This window comes from Bufo gargarizans, chromosome 6 (assembly GCF_014858855.1).
Source record: "Bufo gargarizans isolate SCDJY-AF-19 chromosome 6, ASM1485885v1, whole genome shotgun sequence".
Taxonomy (NCBI): domain Eukaryota; kingdom Metazoa; phylum Chordata; class Amphibia; order Anura; family Bufonidae; genus Bufo; species Bufo gargarizans.
Window position 1 is genome coordinate 104,855,140 of NC_058085.1, and position 25,472 is coordinate 104,880,611.

The window sequence follows — 25,472 nt, forward strand, 5'->3', positions numbered from 1 at the left end:
AGTACCTGGACTTAGGCTGGGTCATCATAGGCAACGTCTGTATAGGCAAAATGAAAAGGCCTACTAACATTTCTTCATTCAAGACAAATGTATTGCCAAACGGTCGTAATACTCACTTTGAGCCATGCCCACATCACTACTGGGTGAAGGAGAAGGTAACTAGCTACAAGTTGCAACATCGCAACACAAACCTTTCCCCCACCTACGATGACCGCTTTGGTTCTACAGTCTTCAATGTAAGCAGTGAAGACGACAAGTTGGCTCCTTCGGCAGAAGACAAAGAATTCCTTAAAGTAATGGACAATGAGTTCTTTCAGGAAGATTCCAATAGCTGGGTAGCACCCTTACCCTTTCGCCTCCCGAGAGAGAAGCTACCAAACAATCTACATCAAGCAGTCAAAAGATTCTCCTCCTTAAAGCGTACCTTAAGCAGGAAGCCAGAGATGGAAAGACATTTTATGGACTTCATACAGAATATCTTTGACAGGGGTCATGCCGAACCCGCACCCCCATTGAAAGAAGGAGAAGAATGCTGGTACCTCCCTTCCTTCGGTGTGTATCACCCACGAAAGCCAGACCAAATCAGAGTTGTCTTTGACTCCAGCGCCCAACATGAAGGCTTCTCACTTAACGACATGCTCCTCACAGGGCTTAACTTGAACAACAACCTCATTGGAGTCCTAATTCGCTTTCGTCAAGAACCTGTAGCGGTGATGGCCGACATTCAACAAATGTTCCACTGCTTCATCGTCAAGGAAGATAACAGGAATTACCTCAGGTTTCTATGGCACAAGGACAACGACATCAACAAAGAGGTAATTGATTACCGAATGAGGGTACATGTCTTTGGGAACAGCCCTTCCCCAGCTGTAGCAATCTATGGACTAAAAAAGACAGCTCAGCTTGGAGAAGCTGAGTATGGATCCGATGCTCGTCAATTTGTTGAAAGGAACTTTTACGTAGATGACGGGCTCAAATCCTTTCCTACTGCTAAAGAAGCAATTAATCTTCTTACCAGAACAAAAGAGATGCTAGCTGTAGCAAACTTGAGACTTCACAAAATTATATCTAACAGCCAAGAGCTAATGAATGCATTTCACCCTGAGGACTATGCTGCCAGTGTGAAAGACCTTGACCTTGGGTCAGACGCACCCCCTATGCAGAGAAGTCTAGGTCTGCTGTGGAACATCAAAGTAGACACATTCGCCTTCCAGGTGTCAACCTGTGACAAACCCTTCACCAAGAGAGGAGTCTTGTCCGTAGTGAACAGCATCTACGACCCACTGGGATTTATAGCCCCAGTCACCATCCAAGGTAAGATGTTATTAAGACAGCTTACTACTGATAACATAGATTGGGACACTCCGTTACCTATTGAGAAACAACGAAGATGGGAGAAATGGAGAGGTTCTCTGAAGACATTAGAACAGCTCCAAATTCCACGTTGCTATGCCCCAGTCTCCATCTCAGCCGCTGTCCAGAGGGAAATCCATATTTTCTCTGATGCATCAGTTGAAGCTATAGCTGCAGTGGCCTATTTGAAGACCTCAGGAGTTAATGGAGACATACACTGCAACTTTGTTCTAGGCAAGACAAAGCTAACACCAAAACCCGCACATACCATACCCAGACTTGAACTTTGTGCAGCTGTGCTAGCAGTGGAAATAGCTGAAGTCATAAAGAGTGAAATGGACATTAACATTGATTCCTTCACATTTTACACAGACAGCAAGATAGTGCTTGGTTACATTTACAACCAAACTAAACAATTTTACGTGTACGTCAGCAATAGAGTAGAACGTATCAGAAGGTTCTCCTTGCCAAAGCAATGGCATCATATTCCCACTGACCTTAATCCTGCCGATTGTGGGACAAGAGCTATATCTCCAGTAGCTCTCCTCGACTGCTTGTGGCTGTCGCCTCCAAGATTTCTTTCTGAAAACTCCTACTCAATTCCCACGGACACTACCTATGAACTGGTACATCCTGACGATGATAAAGAAATCAGGTCTATGTACACCACACTGTGTACCTCTGCGAGTTCAGAACAAAAACTAAAGTCGCATCGTTTTGAACGTTTCTCAACCTGGTCATCAGCTGTTAGGACCGTTGCTTATTTGATACACATTGCCCATTGTTTTAAATGGAGCTCAACTTCAGAATGTCATGGCTGGCATATCTGTACCAACCTCCCTACTGCAACGGAAATTGAAAAGGCGGAAAGGGTAATCATTCGCTGTGTACAACAAGAAGTGTACAGGGAAGAGTTGCACAGATTCAAAGGTGGAATACCTCTATCAAAGGGTAGTTCACTATTTAATCTGAACCCTGTAGTCGATGACAATCAGTTGCTACGAGTTGGAGGCCGAATAGAGAAATCTGACCTGTGCAGCAAGGAACAAAACCCCGTCATCATACCAGGTCAGCACCACATTGCCACTCTTCTAATACGGCACCATCACGAACTAATACAGCACCAAGGCCGACAATTTACAGAAGGTGCTATCAGGTCAGCTGGCTTGTGGATTGTTGGAATGAAGAGATGTGTTTCTTCCCTGCTTTTTAAATGCGTCAAGTGTCGCAAGTTAAGAGGTAGACACCAACTACAACAAATGGCAAGTCTGCCATTTGATCGCCTGAGTACAGACCCACCTTTCACCTACGTTGGAGTTGATGTATTTGGTCCATGGACTGTGGTAACTCGTAGGACTCGCGGTGGAGCAGCCAATAGCAAGAGGTGGGCCGTGTTGTTTACCTGTCTCAGCGTACGAGCTGTACATATCGAGGTGATCGAGTCAATGGATTCGTCTTGTTTCATCAACGCTTTACGAAGATTCTTCTCCATCCGAGGACCTGTCAAACAACTAAGATCCGACTGTGGTACCAACTTCGTTGGAGCCTGTAAAGAACTTCAACTAGACAATTTCTTAGCAAACAATGGATGTACTTGGCTGTTTAATTCACCACATTCTTCGCATATGGGAGGATCCTGGGAGCGAATGATTGGAATCGCTCGAAGAATTCTCGATTCCATGTTGCAGGACCACAAGTCTTCACTATTGACTCACGAGACTTTGAGTACCTTTCTCTCAGAAGTATCCGCCATCATTAATGCAAGGCCTCTAGTACCAGTATCTTCCGATCCTGATGCTCCAATGATCCTTACCCCAGCCACACTCCTTACTCAGAAGGTTGGAACTACCGTGATATCTTCTGCCGAGATTGACCCGAAGGATATCTATAGGCGTCAATGGAAACGGGTGCAACACCTAGCCAATGTGTTTTGGCACCGCTGGAGAATGGAGTACCTGCATACCCTTCAAAGCCGTTCCAAATGGCAAACACCCAAGCCTAACCTCAAAGTAGGAGACCTTGTTCTTCTGAAAGATAGAGAGGTCTGTCGCAATGAGTGGCCTATGGGTCTTGTAACAGGCGTAATGCCCAGCGATGACGGAAAGGTTCGAAAGGTTGAAGTTAAGATAACTAAAGGAGGTTCTGCTCGGACTTTCTCACGACCAATCACGGAATTGGTGCTTCTTCTCCCAAGTGAGTGACTTAGGTAGGAGTACCGGCTATACCTGTTATGGCGGGGAGAATATCACTATCACTATTGACTGTGCTACTGTTGAAGTCCCACCATTACAAACGATAGACCGCAGGACTCAAGCCATCTGTTTTTTGGACGTCATGTTTCATTGTTCATTTACTGCATACCTTCTTGTGTTTGCGGGTATCTCGTATCTATGGTTTACACACCAGTTTTACCTTTAACGTTTCTTCCCCTACAGGTTCAAGTTGGACTTATCTTTATATATGTAATAGACTTTGAAATCTAAAGATTTCAGGCGGGGAGTGTCATGTTACATGATATTATTTTTTATTATGTACTGTCTCTTTAATGCCTATCTAGTTTGTCTCTTGTGGCATTCCATAGTTTGCATGCTGCTCAGTCTCCTCCCCCTCTTTGCTGTATCAGCCATTTTAATGCTGTAATTCATCTGACCTGTGTCTATTCTCTATACCTGCATGGAAGAATCGTTCTTTTACCTGTTGTAACTTGCATTCTACGGATCATACGACGAATAAACATCGCCAGATCTTCTTTCATGTGAGTTGGGACTGAGTAAGCTATCTGGAAAGGTGATTTGGGATGAATAATCTCTTCAGGGCAATGAGCTCCATGTGCTACTGAAAACCACATTCATAGCCTTTGCAGCCGATTCAGAATATTCACATGTAATCTCATGTACGCTTATGAAAGCATCATCTTTTGACCGCACAATACCGGAATCCATCTGTTCTGCTGTACTCTGTTATCTGGCTTACAGAATAAAGCAACTTACACGGATAAACTCGGTGTTGGTGAGTTCAAGCTATCTCATAAGGATTGTCTGCAGTGATTATATCTGCTTATACAGGCCAGGCATAGAGGTCTCACTAGCGATAAATCGCTATTACAACAATCGGAGTCAGAATAACTTTGCAGCAGCAAAGTCTATTATGCCTTATGCTGGTTTCCTTGCTGACTCTCATGTTGTAACCATAAAACTTTCTAAAATCATCTCTCCCTCTCTCTGTAGAAGCGGCAGAGGACACACAGTAATCTGCTAGTCTCCAGAGTGCACCCTGTTTTTCTCTCGAGGCAACTCCTAGCAGTGTCAGACTGGGGTGCCACCAGTGAAATTATTTTTGGAGGCCCACTGTATAGAGACATTCAAATATTACCTGCTCACACAGCAGCAAGATGCTACCAGATTATTGAATATGGGGGTCCCTGCAGCAACTTTGAGAAGGTAGGTCCTGGGGAAAAGAGGACACTGGCTAGCTTTCCTCTCTAACTTGAAGTCATCTCAGCTCTGATCGTGTCTAGAATAATAAACTGGGTAGTTTATTTAATAATCTATCACATTTTGTATATGGGCATAGGCTGGTTGAGGTGCTATACATGGAATATATGTATGTAGTACAGTAAGTCTACCGTGTTATGTGCCACTTGTGCAGGGGGTGGGAGACTTGGGGCACACCTTGCTCAGGGGCCCACCGGGGGATTCATCTGTACTCCGTGGGCCAGTCCGAGCCTGACTCCTAGTATTGGGGTTCCTGCCTGGTAGTAGTTATGGTGCCCTTGATGGTGATCAGCAGAAGGGATGTAGGGCAGGTGCAGGCACCAAGGCCAGTTTAGTGATAACAAGGAGTAGTCTCTTTAATGAGAACAATGAGAGTTGCAGTACAAACAGCAGAAAAAAACACAGTTCTGAGCAGGGCTGTCTTTAACGCAGTGCAAAAGGGGCAGCTGCCCCGGGCCCAGTTGCTCGTGGGGGGCCCAGGGCAGCTGCCTCTTGAGCCCCGCTCCAGTTTTTTTGGATCATATTTTTAATACAGCCTATTTTACTATTGTACTGGGTCAGAAAAGTGTACCTAAAATCTTTTTTTGCTGCCTTTTTATCATTATTAATCTGGGGCTTATTTTCAATACGTTTCTGTTCTATTTCATCTTTACAATGGTCTAAAAAGCCCTTTTCATAGCCTTTTTCTAAAAATCTATGTTTGACCATCTGCCCCTGTTCTCTGTAGTCATCTAGGTTGGTACAACCCAGATTTTAGGTACACTTTTCTGACCCAGTACAATAGTAAAATAGGCTGTATTAAAAATATGATCCCAAAAAACTGGCACATTCTTCAGAATGACCCTGTACTTAGTAAAGATTTACCGCTAAGGCCTCCTGTAGTATTCAAAAGAGCAGATAATCTCTCTAACAAATTGGTCCGTAGTGCTAGTCTTGCTACCAACAAAAAGCGCACCAGCACTATTAAGGGTAGGTTTACATGGTGCGGCTTTTGCTTACCTTGCAAGAACCGTAACCTGAAACAACGAGAAAGGTGTGTGGATCATATCATATCCAAAAAAACAAATGAGACCCTTTTTAAGATTAAGGGACAATTTTCCTGTAATAATGTTGGAGTGATTTATCTTTTGGAGTGCCCTTGTGGCCTCCAATATGTAGGCAGGACTACACGGAGCCTTAAGACTCGGGTGCAGGAACACATTCGAAATATTAAAAAAGGTCTTGAGACCCATAGTGTTTCGTTACATTTTAAGATTCACCATGACAAAAATCCGAAGGGTCTCCGTTTTACTGGTTTAGAATTAGTACATACCCCTATTCGAGGGGGAGATTTTGTTGCCTTAATAAACAAAAAAGAGGTTGAATGGATGTTTCGTATGGGCACCATTCAACCGCAAGGTTTGAATATTGAATGTGACATCAATACTTGTTTATTTTAATATATTCGCCGTCAGCTGTCCGGTTCGGTCCTAGTCCTTTTAATGTATTAGTTTTATTTTGTGTGTATGATTTGTTTTAACTGGTATTTTTGGAACAGCCTATGATGTGATCCAGGGGAGGTTCCCTGTCTATTTAAAACACAGCCGTATGCAATTACCAATCAACGCCCCAGACGAAGCATCAACGCGAAACCCGGGTCGGGCAATACTCCTGATTTTATATGTTTTTAGTTGTAATTTTTACCAATATTAAATTGTTTTCCATCTGACCTCTGGTGCGCACAACTTCTCTTGTGATTCTTCCTTCGGAGAGTTTCTGGACATCGAGTTTGGTTGTAATCCAGGATCTGAGCGATCTATAGAAGATCTTATATACGCACCTGACAAGTGAAGTCCTGTAAGTATAATCTGTTTGCAGGCATATTAAGCGTTGTGACATACTACGCTATAGTCCTCTTTTTCAACAGAGTTCTATTTTGACACCATCGATATCTTTACACGCCTTCACTTACAAAGAATCTTGTGAGTATAAACCTGTTCACATGGAGCGTTAGATGCTTGGAACCTGCTACACCATAGTGCGTTTTCTCATTATCCGCAGGTTTGCACACTAATGTTGGATTGCGAGGTGGCAAGTGATCCTACTAGTTGAAGATTTCAAAAGTGAACTTTATACACAGAGAAGATTTTCCTCTTGCAGCGCAGTCTTTTTCTATACATTTTCGTCAAGTAATAGACTTTTCCCACATTGTCTTCAGATTTGCAGCGCTTGAGGAGACTAGTGTATTTTTCAGAGACTCTATCTTTTTATTGTTGGCATTTTTATGCTGCCTGTTTTTAGAGCAGCTTACAACTCCTGACAGGTTACCTTTGAGGGCTGTGCCCATGTACTTTTGTTAAGGACTCATGCACACCTCCAGCTTTACGCAAAGTATAGCCATGCATTGCTAAATATCTATGGGGCTCCACAGAGATTTGTTCTTACATAAAGGAAATATTGCAAGCTCCTTCACATACCATATTACCCAGGTGGTTTCCTCTAGATGATTCTTCTCTGTATAATTGTGCAATATGAAGCCACTAGATAGGAGCAAATCTACATGAATAAAATTTGTTATGAAGTTAACAAAATATTCTAATTTCTGCTAAATTCTAATTTTTTACGAATTTAACAAAATATTTGAATTTCTGTAGATCCAAAGCTTTTGTGGCTTGTTCTGCATGAAGCACTCAAAATGGTGGCCTCCATTTTACAAATCAGAAGACAAAGAAGGCATCTGCCACCAAAAATGGGTAATTTTGGATCGTTTTGAACAGTTTTATTACACAGGTTGTTTGTTACTATCGGCTACCATCCGTAGCTATATGTGTAGGGTTGACATTACTAATGTTGTCTTGGCATTAAAAAGCTTGGAAGGGGTTGGATACAGCCCTACTAGACCTCAGGGTGTAATACATGACTTTTCAGGGCAATTGGGCCACTTTCGGTTTGGAAAGAATTTATTTAGACTGAATTGGATCTGACTGCCAATTTGACCAAATCGGAATGCAAACAATTTATGGGAAATGTATTAATCTCTAGAAGGCACCATACACAAGGCACAATGTAGAACATACATCATGCCTAGGACTCCACCTGTGGCTGTGCTGTGTTCATGAGGCCTACCACTGTAAAAAAAAGTGCATTGCAGTTACAGAGGTTTAACAATGAAAATAATATATGACATAAGTACAATTCTGCATGCTGTGGCTCAAAACTTTCCAGCTTTTTAGCCTTTAAAAAAAATGATAACAAAATGTATTCATTTCTTGGGTTAAAATAGCCATTTATATACTAACATAACCAACAACCATTTTTTCATCCTGTAAATATTCCCTTATTTTTTTCCTCAAGGCCTTGATAATGGCAGGAAAAATAAGATTAGGTTTCAACACCCCTCAGACATCAGGTAATTGTGGGTCCCCTGCTATTAAGTTGTCTCTGGGGTACCTCCATCACTTTGAAGAGAGGTTGTTCAAACGGACAACCCTGGTAGCGTTATTCTACTCATTTGTGTGTTAAGCATACATAATTTGCCTTTCTATCTGTAACTATTGAGCTTTCTTTATGTGTGTTTTGGTATCTTTCTCAATTATTTCCAATTTATCACCTGCTTTTCCTATTGAACTGTCCTATCTTGATGCCGGGAGGTAAAAATGTTAAAGCGGATTATTGTTTTAAAGAAGATTAAAGACTGACTGAAATAATCAGGGCTATAAAATCCATTACAAGGTGGAAGATACCTTGCAGCTTGTCACTATGTGTCCTGCGGCCTAAAACGTCTTATTAAACGTACAGGATTCTATATACTGTTTTTCTACATGATTCATTGCCTTCCATATTATCTCCCAAATCATTTGTTGCCTTTCAGCTCTTGACAAACTGCCTTAATAATCACATGCTAAAGGTTTATGCCTGAGGGCTGTGAAACCACGTCTTCAGATCAGCCAGATGGGGAGGCCCGAGCAGTTGTATTTTTCATCCGATGGCCTCGTGAATGCTGAAGGGTACTGGAAACGTGTTGCTCAGCCGGGTATTACAACTCTTTATCTTCTTAGCAATACAGATGAGATGCCAACTACCTGGCAGCCCCTAACGGAAAGTCTGCAGTAACATATTTCTGTTTTCATTACAATACTCCCTATAAATTGTACTGTAATAAAAACCAACCGCTAAAGTAAAAAGATCACCATTATTTATGTAGCACCAACATATTCTGCAGCAGTACAGAACCCTTTTCCCCAGTGGCTCCAACCTAGCTTCTTTACTTCAAACTCACATATAGAAACATACCTACACATTCGCAATATGTCACTATTTAAGGGTGTATATTACACCTGCACCCTGATCCCCCACTCTTGTATCAATCCAGATTGGTTGATAAATAGGGTTGTTTCTGCAGGAACAGAAAATATAAGGGAGGGGGTGGAATTTCCAGGACCAAGACCTCATGCACACGTATTTTTCATGCACAATGATGTTCATTTCGATGATACACATCCATTTATTTTGCAGATCAGTGTGGTGCTGTTCCACAAATTATAGAACATGCCCTATTCTTGTCCTTTCTATTGATAGGAGTGAGAAAAATGTGGAATGCTGGTAGCTGTATTTTTCAGATCTGATGTTTGTGGACCGAAATATAGACACAGCTGTGTGCATGAAGCTCCACTCATTGATGACATATTCTCTGGATAGGACGGAGTGTGTACCTCACAGCTGATTGGACCCCTGCTGATCTCATATGATGACCTATCCTAAGAATAGGTCACCCATAAGTTCTAGAAAACCCCTTTAATACAAGTTGGAGTCCTAACACACATGTGAAAAGAACCTAAAGGTGGCTATGCACATTACAGAGAAATAGGATGATGTCAGAACAGTGGTTGAATGAACAATGACGGGTGATGGTCTTGCTCTGGTCCACTTTGTAAGTGAGTCTGCTGCCAATGTTATGTATCCCTGCTATTATTCTGAAAATGTTGTTATTAAAGGGTTTGTCGGAGTAAAAAAAAAAAGTTAAAACCCATTCAAAATCCCTCTGCTTCTGAACCACTGCTCTGTTCCTCTCTGCCACTACTGCCATAATATTATGTTGTTAGCTGCAATAATGATGTCCCATATACCAAACGTGACCGCAGCAGCCAATCACTGGTCTTAGTGGCATAAGACCACTAAGGACATGTGCGGTATATGCAGCATCCCATAGCAGAGGTAAACTGCAAAGGGGTTAGAATGTATTTTTGTGTTGTATATGCATTTACTGTATTAATTGCATGCAAGGTGTTAGTAGGCCATATTCACATCCACCACTAGATGGGCCAGTTCAGTCCAGGCCAGAGTCAGTGAGTGGAGTCAGGCCAGAGCAGAAAGGAGTGAGCACATGCTGTGTGATGGCTCAAAGTAAAGCCCTGGAATAGGTACTGACCAGAGCAAGGCCAGAAAAGAACTTTATATACTTGAAACAGCAAGCCAGATGTAAAAGAGGAGGTGTAGAGAGAAGTTCTTTGGAGAATTACTGTCTGAAAAGGATCACTGAATCTCCATAGCCACATGTTGGGGAGTTTAAAGTCTTATGGTGCTTAGACAGACGCTTAAGGAGTAGATTGATCACCTTTATGAAAAAATATCCACATCCGTCAAAGGACATTATGGAAGAGTACATTGTAAGTGTGGCAACCTGTAAAAAAGGTGCAGAGCATAGTCTGACTTTGGTGTCCGCCCCATGGTTACATTTTAGACATATTAACTATCTTTTCAGCATGTGTTACTCCTGTCCTCTGTTCTCCTCCCCTGAGCTCGCAGCATATACAGGCATGTCACCTCAAAACTCATGTAAACAAAGCCTGGCAGGGAGGATCAGAGCAGCGGAAAAGAGGGGTTTCAGTGAGGGGATATAACCTACCCTGCCTTTAACGCTGACTCAGAAAATCCCTTAGAGGGCGTTGTCTCATCTGAACATTTTAGGTATATCAATAGGATATGCCATAAATGTCCAAGGCTATTTTCTGAAGTCCCATACCACTGAATGGAGAATTGGCCATGCATAGGTTGTGTGCTCTCCATTCACAGTGGGACCCCATCCTTGAGATAAGGGTGATTGGACAGTTACAGCATATCCTATTGATATGACATAACTGTCCCAGTTAGAAATGCCCTTTGAACTCTTGCCTCTGGTGTAAGTAGCATTCCCCTCTCCCACACGCAAGCATACATTCATAGCAAGTGGGGCCCATGTCCACCACCCCCTCCTAGATATAACTACCTTATAGGAAAACTACTGCAGGAGACCACAAAGGCCCATGCTGGTACACCGTATTGCTTCATCTCAAATTGAGACTTCCTAATGAATAATTCCAGCTAGGAACTCCATTTTTTGCTGCGGGTTTGCTCTGATATTAGTTCTACTATTATATCTGTGCGGAGTTTCTCTGGTTGTAATCAGTCGCTAGGGGTTTCATTTGTGCTTCACTGCTGCTATACCCCTTCAACCTTTTTCTAAAAGGTTTTTTTTTGCTTATCTTTTATCCAGTTCCAACAATATGAAAATTTCAGTGAGATGAAAAGACAGGTATTCAGGCACTGAAATGTTAGGCTTGTGAGCTACTCTAGATTTTCAACATAGACACAGAAATATATTTGAACAAGACGATGATAAAATATATCATACACATCGATGATTCAACTTCAGCTTTCATCCTTTCAATAAATACATTTTATATTATTCAATGAGTGAGCAGGAATTTAGGTACTGGCCAGTGGGACAAGATAACTAACTAAAAAAAACATTCTACATTTTTCAAACAGGCACATGGATCTGAATACTTTGTAACTGGATGTAGTTTAAAATGTTTAAATGTAGTATAGCTACTGGGTTATTTAATAAACTCTGTACAGCTCCACCTGCTGTTAGTTCTTTTTCTTATTTTTCTGTTCACCAGGCTGAGATGGTTGCACATGCTCAGTTCCATCCTGCCACCAGCTGTATCTAGTGTTACAAACTGTGACCATTACAGGGTGAGAACTGCAGCAGAAAGGACACGCACCCTGAGCTGTGATAGGGCGAGATCTGCAGTAGAAAGGACATGACCCCTAAAAAGGACACACCCCGAACAGCCAGTCTGAAATAAATTGAGAGGAACACTTGGAGCAATGAATGAAGAGATATCTGCGTCCATGTGAGATACAGGGCTGGTTCTAGCTTTGTTAGAAAGAGATTGGCATGTACTACTATGTGATGTCTGATATAATTTTTTTACATTAAACATGGGATAACCCGTTTAAGTAAAGCGAACACAAATACCTGGATGATTGCACTTATGAGAGATGTAACAGTTCCCTCTGTCGTCATAAATACAACTTTAAAGGGTATGGACATCTTTGGGGCATTTTTTATTATTGCATGTAACTTATCTTAAGCTAAATTATTTTTCCATTTTGTCTTTATTAAAACTTTTTACTGTCTTCTACAGTGTTCATGTTCTTTACAGACTGCTCCTTCTCAATGAAACCCATCAAAGAGATGCTCTAACAGTTTGATCAGTAGGTTTTCTCTCTAGTTCCCTGACAGCTCATAAACACTAATTAAAGCTAAATTCTTATCTGTTTGATCAGAACTTAGCTTAAAGTAGTTTTCAGTGACTTAGATATTGATAGTTTAAATCCTCAAGATATATCATCAATATCTGATTGTTGAAGGGTCAGACATCCAGCACCGCAATCGGCTATATTGGGCAGCCATCTGCTCCGGAAGCTATACATTGGATAAATCTGTCTGCTGTGTGGACTTTTGGAGACAGCACACTGCAGTTCAGCTCCCATACACTTGGATGGCAGCTTAGCTGCAGTACCTCAGCATGGCCACCACACAGTAGAGGGAAACTTGTGCTTCCCGCTCGCTCAGTCCCCTGTATAGTTTCCAAGCCGGTGGCTGCCACAAAACGACTGATTGTTGGGGGTGCTGGGTGTTAGACCCCTAACAGTCTGATCTATATTGATGACAGGTTTCACTGAGAAGACAGTTTGCAGAAACCAAAACCTAAAGAACACAAACTGTTGAAAATTTTAATAAAGACCAATTGGAAAAGGATTTTAGTACTAGATAAGTAGAAGGCAATAATAATAAAAAAAAGTCCCCAAAGGTGTCCATAGCCGTTAATATAAAAATACTGAATGGTATAATTTTTTATGGTGGCCCCTGAAAGGGGTCATTCAAAACTGCTCCTATGTCGATATATCACATTTATATGCTTGTGATCTTGCCCCCTGGTGTTCTTTTGATTCCTTTTCAGTAGGACTACCTAATGTTTTCCGTGTTGGTCTCATTAATGGCAAACACTACCCCGACCCTCTGCCGTTACCTTTTCTTGTGTGCTCCTTCTTGTGTGTGGCCTGCATAAGAGTGGGAATCATTCCACAAGAGGATCGAGCAGGTGTGACTGAGCTACAGAGCATGTGTGACCACCAGTGCTGGACACATCAGTTGAATATTCTGAGAGGGAACTGAAATAATACCAGTGGGCATCATACCATATATGTAACAGCAATATCTAGACATCAACTTTTTTAAACGGTTCAAATTGAAAAATTGTTACATTTTACATGATCTAAGAAAGTATGTTAATATTTAATTGTAGGACATCCCCTTTCCCTTACTTGTTATGTTGCTATAAGGTTCATTGTAACCTGGTAGCCAGTAAGTTAAGAAAGAATTACATGATCAGCAAATTAACCAATCTGCAATGAAATGTTGGGTTGATGGAAACATATTGAGGTAAGACAATGTGACCAGTCATGGGTTCTGTATTGTGTTGTTAAGACTTGCTCTGTACAAGAAGGGCAACTGATTATCATTGTCTGCTGAAACAACTGTAAATGCTTGGCTTGTTCTACAACACCGGATGCAAATGCAGAGGTGGACTCTTCTTGCGGTTTGATGGCAAATCTCTTTCAGGAATGTAAACCACAGCACTGCAGCAGAGCCAGAGTCTCACATCTTTGGCCTTTGCCTAGGGCTGATGTCATCATATCTGCCCAGATGATGTGTTCCATCATAAAGTCATCCATTGTTCTCAGTCTGTCTTGGCGGAGTCCCATCTGAACAGAAGCCAAGTCTTTCAGCTTTTTCTTCTGTTTCCATTAACTTTTCCAAAGCTCTTGCATGTGACATTGGACTTCTTGGCTTAAACTTAGATTAACAACTTCAATACTGGAAAATTTAGAAAGGATTATTAGGGGAGTAAACTGTAATCTGCTATTCATATGTTCAGATGATGCTCTCATTGAATGTAGTCAGGCTTACATTGATGAAGAAAGGCAGAAGAAACAGACAAATGCTAGCATCCTAAGCATATGGATGCAGAAGTTGCTCCATTCTTAAAGGGAATCTACACTTTTTTTTTTCCATTTTTTTTATTACACATTTTATTATAATGTATTTTTAGCTTTAAAATTTTGCACTGATTATTATATTTTATAGCTGCCGGAACTTTGTTTATTTGGTACAGAGTTTCAAATCCCCTGCAGAGACACATATTTGAAATACAACATGCAAGTTTTCTGTAGTCTTCACTAGAGGGGATTTAGGAACTTACTGTATATTGTGCTTTTATTGAGCCCAATGTATACATTAAGTTACAAATCACCTTCCAGTGGCATTTGCAGGCACCCAGCAAGTTTTCTTTTAAATTTGGAGCTCTGTTAGAAAACTGAACCTCTGACCACTGTGAATATGTATTAAAAACAGCACAGGATTCTAAATCTATTTAGGTTAAAATAAAAATGTTTTTTTCCCCCCTGAAGCATGGACAAAACAACACAGTAAAATAACATAATAACATAACTGTTATTGGCTGCTCCTCGTTGACAACTTTAAAAGCAATTACTTTCTAATACATTCTGCACAATATAGATGAAAAGATGGAAAATTGTCCAGGAGGGCATAGGAGTTAAAAAATGGCAAGCAATCTTGGGGGTTGTCCTCCACCTTGTGCCTTTTCGTTTCCTTGGGAGTGAATTTTTTATACCTCCTTTGGGGAATCTCAGTTGGCATAGTCCTCTCAATTATTATTATAATATGATATTCTGATTGACTTATATATGGCATCACTCTGTATATCTTTAACTGTGCATGATCTGACATGTTTGACCATATGTTTCTTACTTCAGTTATATGTATTGTATAATTTCTTTGCAAATCCATAGACAAAGATTTGACTAAATCGGCAAGCAATCTGAGCATTTTGTTAGTGACCCAGGGCAGGTGTTGTTCCTTTTACTTCTATTATAAACCACAAATAGTATTGTATAGAAAATGCTATTAAGTTATTACGTTCGCTCACTTTAGAGCTGCAATGGTGTACTTAACATCCACAATACTCTTTACCTTACTGGTGGTGTTCAAGGCTGGATGTTTCAAAATAGCGGCAGGAAAAACTAAAAATGTCAGTCTTGGCTCTGGCCATTGAGTACAGTTAGAGAGTAGAGTTGAGCGAACACCTGGATGTTCGGGTTCGAGAAGTTCAGCCGAACTTCCCGAAAATGTTCGGGTTCGGGATCCGAACCCGATCCGAACTTCGTCCCGAACCCGAACCCCATTGAAGTCAATGGGGACCCGAACTTTTCGGCACTAAAAAGGCTGTAAAACAGCCCAGGAAAGGGCTAGAGGGCTGCAAAAGGCAGCAACATGTAGGTAAATCCCCTGCAAACAAATGTGGATAGGGAAATGAATAAAAATAAAAATTAAATAAATAAAAATTAACCAAAATCAATTGGAGAGAGGTCCCATAGCAGAGAATCTGGCTTCCCGTCACCCACCACTGGAACAGTCCATTCTCAGATATTTAGGCCCTGGAACCCAGGCAGAGGAGAGAGGTCCTGTAACAGAGAATCTGGCTTCATGTCAGCAGAGAATTAGTCTGCATGTCATAGCAGAGAATGAGGCTTCACGTCAGCCCCCACTGCAACAGTCCATTGGCATATATTTAGGCCCAGCACCCAGGCAGAGGAGAGAGGTCCCGTAACAGACAATCTGGCTTCATGTCAGCAGAGAATCAGTCTTCATGTCATAGCAGAGAATCAGGCTTCACGTCACCCACCACTGTAAGAGTCCATTTTCATAAATTTAGGCCCAGCACCCAGGCAGAGGAGAGAGGTCCCGTAACAGAGGATCTGGCTTCATGTCAGCAGAGAATTAGTCTGCATGTCATAGCAGAGAATGAGGCTTCACGTCAGCCACCACTGCAACAGTCCATTGGCATATATTTAGGCCCAGCACACAGGCAGAGGAGAGAGGTCCCGCAACAGACAATCTGGCTTCATGTCAGCAGAGAATCAGTCTGCATGTCATAGCAGAGAATCAGGCTTCACGTCACCCACCACTGCAACAGTCCATTGTCATAAATTTAGGCCCAGCACCCAGGCAGAGGAGAGAGGTCCCGTAACAGACAATCTGGCTTCATGTCAGCAGAGAATCAGTCTTCATGTCATAGCAGAGAATCAGGCTTCACGTCACCCACCACTGTAAGAGTCCATTTTCATAAATTTAGGCCCAGCACCCAGGCAGAGGAGAGAGGTCCCGTAACAGAGGATCTGGCTTCATGTCAGCAGAGAATTAGTCTGCATGTCATAGCAGAGAATGAGGCTTCACGTCAGCCACCACTGCAACAGTCCATTGGCATATATTTAGGCCCAGCACACAGGCAGAGGAGAGAGGTCCCGTAACAGACAATCTGGCTTCATGTCAGCAGAGAATCAGTCTGCATGTCATAGCAGAGAATCAGGCTTCACGTCACCCACCACTGCAACAGTCCATTGTCATAAATTTAGGCCCAGCACCCAGGCAGAGGAGAGAGGTCCCGTAACAGACAATCTGGCTTCATGTCAGCAGAGAATTAGTCTGCATGTCATAGCAGAGAATGAGGCTTCACGTCACCCACCACTGTAAGAGTCCATTTTCATAAGTTTAGGCCCAGCACCCAGGCAGAGGAGAGAGGTCCCGTAACAGAGGATCTGGCTTCATGTCAGCAGAGAATCAGTCTTCATGTCATAGCAGAGAATCAGGCTTCACGTCAGCCACCACTGTAAGAGTCCATTTTCATAAGTTTAGGCCCAGCACCCAGGCAGAGGAGAGAGGTCCCGTAACAGACAATCTGGCTTCATGTCAGCAGAGAATTAGTCTGCATGTCATAGCAGAGAATGAGGCTTCACGTCACCCACCACTGCAACAGTCCATTGGCATATATTTAGGCCCAGCACCCAGGCAGAGGAGAGAGGTCCCGTAACAGACAATCTGGCTTCATGTCAGCAGAGAATTAGTCTGCATGTCATAGCAGAGAATGAGGCTTCACGTCAGCCACCACTGCAACAGTCCATTGGCATATATTTAGGCCCAGCACACAGGCAGAGGAGAGAGGTCCCGTAACAGACAATCTGGCTTCATGTCAGTAGAGAATCAGTCTGCATGTCATAGCAGAGAATCAGGCTTCACGTCACCCACCACTGCAACAGTCCATTGTCATAAATTTAGGCCCAGCACCCAGGCAGAGGAGAGAGGTCCCGTAACAGACAATCTGGCTTCATGTCAGCAGAGAATTAGTCTGCATGTCATAGCAGAGAATGAGGCTTCACGTCACCCACCACTGTAAGAGTCCATTTTCATAAGTTTAGGCCCAGCACCCAGGCAGAGGAGAGAGGTCCCGTAACAGAGGATCTGACTTCATGTCAGCAGAGAATTAGTCTGCATGTCATAGCAGAGAATGAGGCTTCACGTCAGCCACCACTGCAACAGTCCATTGGCATATATTTAGGCCCAGCACCCAGGCAGAGGAGAGAGGTCCCGTAACAGACAATCTGGCTTCATGTCAGCAGAGAATCAGTCTTCATATCATAGCAGAGAATCAGGCTTCACGTCACCCACCACTGTAAGAGTCCATTTTCATAAATTTAGGCCCAGCACCCAGGCAGAGGAGAGAGGTCCCATAACAGAGGATCTGGCTTCATGTCAGCAGAGAATCATTCTGCATGTCATAGCAGAGAATCAGGCTTCACGTCACCCAACATTGGAACAGTCCATTGGCATATATTTAGGCCCCGGCACCCAGACAGAGGAGAGGTTCATTCAACTTTGGGTAGCCTCGCAATATAATGGTAAAATGAAAATAAAAATAGGATTGAATGAGGAAGTGCCCTGGAGTCCAATAATATATGGTTAAGGGGAGGTAGTTAATGTCTAATCTGGACAAGGGACGGACAGATCCTGTGGGATCCATGCCTGGTTCATTTTTATGAACGTCAGCTTGTCCACATTGGCTGTAGACAGGCGGCTGCGTTTGTCTGTAATGACGCCCCCTGCCGTGCTGAATACACGTTCAGACAAAACGCTGGCCGCCGGGCAGGCCAGCACCTCCAAGGCATAAAAGGCTAGCTCTGGCCACGTGGACAATTTAGAGACCCAGAAGTTGAATGGGGCCGAACCATCAGTCAGTACGTGGAGTGGTGTGCACATGTACTGTTCCACCATGTTAGTGAAATGTTGCCTCCTGCTAACACGTTGCGTATCAGGTGGTGGTGCAGTTAGCTGTGGCGTGTTGACAAAAGTTTTCCACATCTCTGCCATGCTAACCCTGCCCTCAGAGGAGCTGGCATTGACACAGCTGCCTTGGCGACCTCTTGCTCCTCCTCTGCCTTGGCCTTGGGCTTCCACTTGTTCCCCTGTGACATTTGGGAATGCTCTCAGTAGCGCGTCTACCAACGTGCGCTTGTACTCGCGCATCTTCCTATCACGCTCCAGTGCAGGAAGTAAGGTGGGCACATTGTCTTTGTAGCGTGGATCCAGCAGGGTGGCAACCCAGTAGTCCGCACAGGTTAAAATGTGGGCAACTCTGCTGTCGTTGCGCAGGCACTGCAGCATGTAGTCGCTCATGTGTGCCAGGCTGCCCAGGGGTAAGGACAAGCTGTCCTCTGTGGGAGGCGTATCGTCATCGTCCTGCCTTTCCCCCCAGCCACGCACCAGTGATGGACCCGAGCTGCGTTGGGTGCCACCCCGCTGTGACCATGCTTCATTCTCATCCTCCTCCACCTCCTCCTCGTCCTCGTCCTCCTCGTCCTCCAGTAGTGGGCCCTGGCTGGCCACATTTGTACCTGGCTTCTGCTGTTGCCAAAAACCTCCCTCTGAGTCACTTCGAAGAGACTGGCCTGAAAGTGCTAAAAATGACCCCTCTTCCTCCTCCTCCTCCTCCTCCTCCTGGGCCACCTCCTCTTGCATCATCGCCCTATGTGTTTTCTCAAGGAGACATAGAAGTGGTATTGTAACGCTGATAACGGCGTCATCGCCACTGGCCATGTTGGTGGAGTACTCGAAACAGCGCAACAGGGCACACAGGTCTCGCATGGAGGCCCAGTCATTGGTGGTGAAGTGGTGCTGTTCTGTAGTGCGACTGACCCGTGCGTGCTGCAGCTGAAACTCCACTATGGCCTGCTGCTGCTCGCACAGTCTGTCCAGCATGTGCAAGGTGGAGTTCCACCTGGTGGGCACGTCGCATATGAGGCGGTGAGCGGGAAGGCCGAAGTTACGCTGTAGCGCAGACAGGCGAGCAGCAGCAGGATGTGAACGCCGGAAGCGCGAACAGACGGCCCGCACTTTATGCAGCAGCTCTGACATGTCGGGGTAGTTGTGTATGAACTTCTGCACCACCAAATTCAGCACATGCGCCAAGCAAGGGATGTGCGTCAAATTGGCTAGTCCCAGAGCTGCAACGAGATTTCGCCCATTATCACACACCACCAGGCCGGGCTTGAGGCTCACCGGCAGCAACCACTCGTCGGTCTGTTGTTCTATACCCCGCCACAACTCCTGTGCGGTGTGGGGCCTGTCCCCCAAACATATGAGTTTCAGAATGGCCTGCTGACGTTTACCCCGGGCTGTGCTGAAGTTGGTGGTGAAGGTGTGTGGCTGACTGGATGAGCAGGTGGAAGAAGAGGAGGAGGAAGCCGAGAAGGAGGAGGTGGCAACAGGAGGCAAAGAATGTTGCCCTGCGATCCTTGGCGGCGGAAGGACGTGCGCCAAACAGCTCTCCGCCTGGGGCCCAGCTGCCACTACATTTACCCAGTGTGCAGTTAGGGAGATATAGCGTCCCTGGCCGTGCTTACTGGTCCACGTATCTGTGGTTAGGTGGACCTTGCTACAGATGGCGTTGCGCAGTGCACACTTGATTTTATCGGATACTTGGTTGTGCAGGGAAGGCACGGCTCTCTTGGAGAAGTAGTGGCGGCTGGGAACAACATACTGTGGGACAGCAAGCGACATGAGCTGTTTGAAGCTGTCTGTGTCCACCAGCCTAAATGACAGCATTTCATAGGCCAGTAGTTTAGAAATGCTGGCATTCAGGGCCAGGGATCGAGGGTGGCTAGGTGGAAATTTACGCTTTCTCTCAAATGTTTGAGATGGAGAGCTGAACGCTGCCGTGTGACATGGTTGAGACGCTTGGTGACGGAGGTGGTGGTGGTGGTGTTGGTGGTACATCCCCTGTTTGCTGGGCGGCGGGTGCCAACGGCAGGTGCCAACGTTCCTCCAGAGGCGGAGGAAGAGGCCGAGGCGGCAGCAGCAGAAGAGGCCGAGGCGGCAGCAGCAGAAGAGGTAGCAGGGGGAGCCTGAGTGACTTCCTTGGTTTTAAGGTGTTTACTCCACTGCAGTTCATGCTTTGCATGCAGGTGCCTGGTCATGCAGGTTGTGCTCAGGTTCAGAACGTTAATGCCTCGCTTCAGGCTCTGATGGCACAGCGTGCAAACCACTCGGGTCTTGTCGTCAGCACATTGTTTGAAGAAGTGCCATGCCAGGGAACTCCTTGAAGCTGCCTTTGGGGTGCTCGGTCCCAGATGGCGGCGGTCAGTAGCAGGCGGAGTCTCTTGGCAGCGGGTGTTCTGCTTTTGCCCACTGCTCCCTCTTTTGCTACGCTGTTGGCTCGGTCTCACCACTGCCTCTTCCTCCGAACTGTGAAAGTCAGTGGCACGACCTTCATTCCATGTGGGGTCTAGGACCTCATCGTCCCCTGCATCGTCTTCCACCCAGTCTTGATCCCTGACCTCCTGTTCAGTCTGCACACTGCAGAAAGACGCAGCAGTTGGCACCTGTGTTTCGTCATCATCAGAGACATGCTGAGGTGGTATTCCCATGTCCTCATCATCAGGAAACATAAGTGGTTGTGCGTCAGTGCATTCTATGTCTTTCACCGCTGGGGAAGGGCTAGGTGGATGCCCTTGGGAAACCCTGCCAGCGGAGTCTTCAAACAGCATAAGAGACTGCTGCATAACTTGAGGCTGAGACAGTTTCCCTGGTATGCATGGGGGTGATGTGACAGACTGATGGGGTTGGTTTTCAGGCGCCATCTGTGCGCTTTCTGCAGAAGACTGGGTGGGAGATAATGTGAACGTGCTGGATCCACTGTCGGCCACCCAATTGACTAATGCCTGTACCTGCTCAGGCCTTACCATCCTTAGAACGGCATTGGGCCCCACCATATATCGCTGTAAATTCTGGCGGCTACTGGGACCTGAGGTAGTTGGTACACTAGGACGTGTGGATGTGGCAGAACGGCCACGTCCTCTCCCAGCACCAGAGGGTCCACTAACATCACCACGACCATGTCCACGTCCGCGTCCCTTACTAGATGTTTTCCTCAGTGTTATGGTTCACCACAACAACAAAAATATTATTTGGCCCAATGTATTGTATTCAAATTCAGCGGGATATAAATTTGAGGCCTAGTATTTAGGCGCTGGGTGACCGGTATGGATTTACTAACAGAATTGGACTTGGAAATGCACAGTAGCGTGTGTGTGAAGTTATTCTGAATGACCCTATGTGCACCTTGAATATTATATACCCTTTTAGGGATAGATTTCAAATAGCTCTGATATAGCAGAAACCACTAAATTATGAAATTGCTAAATTGGGAATTGTATTTCAACCCAGAACAAAAAATGTGCTTTGACGGACACTAAATAACTTTCCCAGCCACAACAGGACAGCGGTAACGAGAGATTTAGCGGGATATAAATTTGAGGCCTAGTATTTAGGCGCTGGGTGACCGGTATGGATTTACTAACAGAATTGGACTTGGAAATGCACAGTAGCGTGTGTGTGAAGTTATTCTGAATGACCCTATGTGCACCTTGAATATTATATACCCTTTTAGGGATAGATTTCAAATAGCTCTGATATAGCAGAAACCACTAAATTATGAAATTGCTAAATTGGGAATTGTATTTCAACCCAGAACAAAAAATGTGCTTTGACGGACACTAAATAACTTTCCCAGCCACAACAGGACAGCGGTAACGAGAGATTTAGCGGGATATAAATTTGAGGCCTAGTATTTAGGCGCTGGGTGATCGGTATGGATTTACTAACAGAATTGGACTTGGAAATGCACAGTAGCGTGTGTGTGAAGTTATTCTGAATGACCCTATGAGCACCTTGAATATTATATACCCTTTTAGGGATAGATTTCAAATAGCTCTGATATAGCAGAAACCACTAAATTATGAAATTGCTAAATTGGGAATTGTATTTCAACCCAGAACAAAAAATGTGCTTTGACGGACACTAAATAACTTTCCCAGCCACAACAGGACAGTGGTAACGAGAGATTTAGCGGGATATAAATTTGAGGCCTAGTATTTGGGTGCTGGGTGACCGGTATGGATTTACTAACAGAATTGGACTTGGAAATGCACAGTAGCGTGTATGTGAAGTTATTCTGAATGACCCTATGTGCACCTTGAATATTATATACCCTTTTAGGGATAGATTTCAAATAGCTCTGATATAGCAGAAACCACTAAATTATGAAATTGCTAAATTGGGAATTGTATTTCAACCCAGAACAAAAAATGTGCTTTGACGGACACTAAATAACTTTCCCAGCCACAACAGGACAGCGGTAACGAGAGATTTAGCGGGATATAAATTTGAGGCCTAGTATTTAGGCGCTGGGTGACCGGTATGGATTTACTAACAGAATTGGACTTGGAAATGCACAGTAGCGTGTGTGTGAAGTTATTCTGAATGACCCTATGAGCACCTTGAATATTATATACCCTTTTAGGGATAGATTTCAAATAGCTCTGATATAGCAGAAACCACTAAATTATGAAATTGCTAAATTGGGAATTGTATTTCAACCCAGAACAAAAAATGTGCTTTGACTGACACTAAATAACTTTCCCAGCCACAACAGGACAGTGGTAACGAGAGATTTAGCGGGATATAAATTTGAGGCCTAGTATTTGGGTGCTGGGTGACCGGTATGGATTTACTAACAGAATTGGACTTGGAAATGCACAGTAGCGTGTGTGTGAAGTTATTCTGAATGACCCTATGTGCACCTTGAATATTATATACCCTTTTAGGGATAGATTTCAAATAGCTCTGATATAGCAGAAACCACTAAATTATGAAATTGCTAAATTGGGAATTGTATTTCAACCCAGAACAAAAAATGTGCTTTGACGGACACTAAATAACTTTCCCAGCCACAACAGGACAGCGGTAACGAGAGATTTAGCGGGATATAAATTTGAGGCCTAGTATTTAGGCGCTGGGTGACCGGTATGGATTTACTAACAGAATTGGACTTGGAAATGCACAGTAGCGTGTGTGTGAAGTTATTCTGAATGACCCTATGAGCACCTTGAATATTATATACCCTTTTAGGGATAGATTTCAAATAGCTCTGATATAGCAGAAACCACTAAATTATGAAATTGCTAAATTGGGAATTGTATTTCAACCCAGAACAAAAAATGTGCTTTGACGGACACTAAATAATTTTCCCAGCCACAACAGGACAGTGGTAACGAGAGATTTAGCGGGATATAAATTTGAGGCCTAGTATTTGGGTGCTGGGTGACCGGTATGGATTTACTAACAGAATTGGACTTGGAAATGCACAGTAGCGTGTGTGTGAAGTTATTCTGAATGACCCTATGTGCACCTTGAATATTATATACCCTTTTAGGGATAGATTTCAAATAGCTCTGATATAGCAGAAACCACTAAATTATGAAATTGCTAAATTGGGAATTGTATTTCAACCCAGAACAAAAAATGTGCTTTGACGGACACTAAATAACTTTCCCAGCCACAACAGGACAGCGGTAACGAGAGATTTAGCGGGATATAAATTTGAGGCCTAGTATTTAGGCGCTGGGTGACCGGTATGGATTTACTAACAGAATTGGACTTGGAAATGCACAGTAGCGTGTGTGTGAAGTTATTCTGAATGACCCTATGTGCACCTTGAATATTATATACCCTTTTAGGGATAGATTTCAAATAGCTCTGATATAGCAGAAACCACTAAATTATGAAATTGCTAAATTGGGAATTGTATTTCAACCCAGAACAAAAAATGTGCTTTGACGGACACTAAATAACTTTCCCAGCCACAACAGGACAGCGGTAACGAGAGATTTAGCGGGATATAAATTTGAGGCCTAGTATTTAGGCGCTGGGTGACCGGTATGGATTTACTAACAGAATTGGACTTGGAAATGCACAGTAGCGTGTGTGTGAAGTTATTCTGAATGACCCTATGAGCACCTTGAATATTATATACCCTTTTAGGGATAGATTTCAAATAGCTCTGATATAGCAGAAACCACTAAATTATGAAATTGCTAAATTGGGAATTGTATTTCAACCCAGAACAAAAAATGTGCTTTGACGGACACTAAATAACTTTCCCAGCCACAACAGGACAGTGGTAACGAGAGATTTAGCGGGATATAAATTTGAGGCCTAGTATTTGGGTGCTGGGTGACCGGTATGGATTTACTAACAGAATTGGACTTGGAAATGCACAGTAGCGTGTGTGTGAAGTTATTCTGAATGACCCTATGTGCACCTTGACTATTATATTCTGAATGACCCTATGTGCACCTTGACTATTATATACCCTTTTAGGGATAGATTTCAAATAGCTCTGATATAGCAGAAACCACTAAATTATGAAATTGCTAAATTGGGAATTGTATTTCAACCCAGAACAAAAAATGTGCTTTGACGGACACTAAATAACTTTCCCAGCCACAACAGGACAGCGGTAACGAGAGATTTAGCGGGATATAAATTTGAGGCCTAGTATTTAGGCGCTGGGTGACCGGTATGGATTTACTAACAGAATTGGACTTGGAAATGCACAGTAGCGTGTGTGTGAAGTTATTCTGAATGACCCTATGTGCACTTTGAATATTATATACCCTTTTAGGGATAGATTTCAAATAGCTCTGATATAGCAGAAACCACTAAATTATGAAATTGCTAAATTGGGAATTGTATTTCAACCCAGAACAAAAAATGTGCTTTGACGGACACTAAATAACTTTCCCAGCCACAACAGGACAGCGGTAACGAGAGATTTAGCGGGATATAAATTTGAGGCCTAGTATTTGGGTGCTGGGTGACCGGTATGGATTTACTAACAGAATTGGACTTGGAAATGCACAGTAGCGTGTGTGTGAAGTTATTCTGAATGACCCTATGTGCACCTTGAATATTATATACCCTTTTAGGGATAGATTTCAAATAGCTCTGATATAGCAGAAACCACTAAATTATGAAATTGCTAAATTGGGAATTGTATTTCA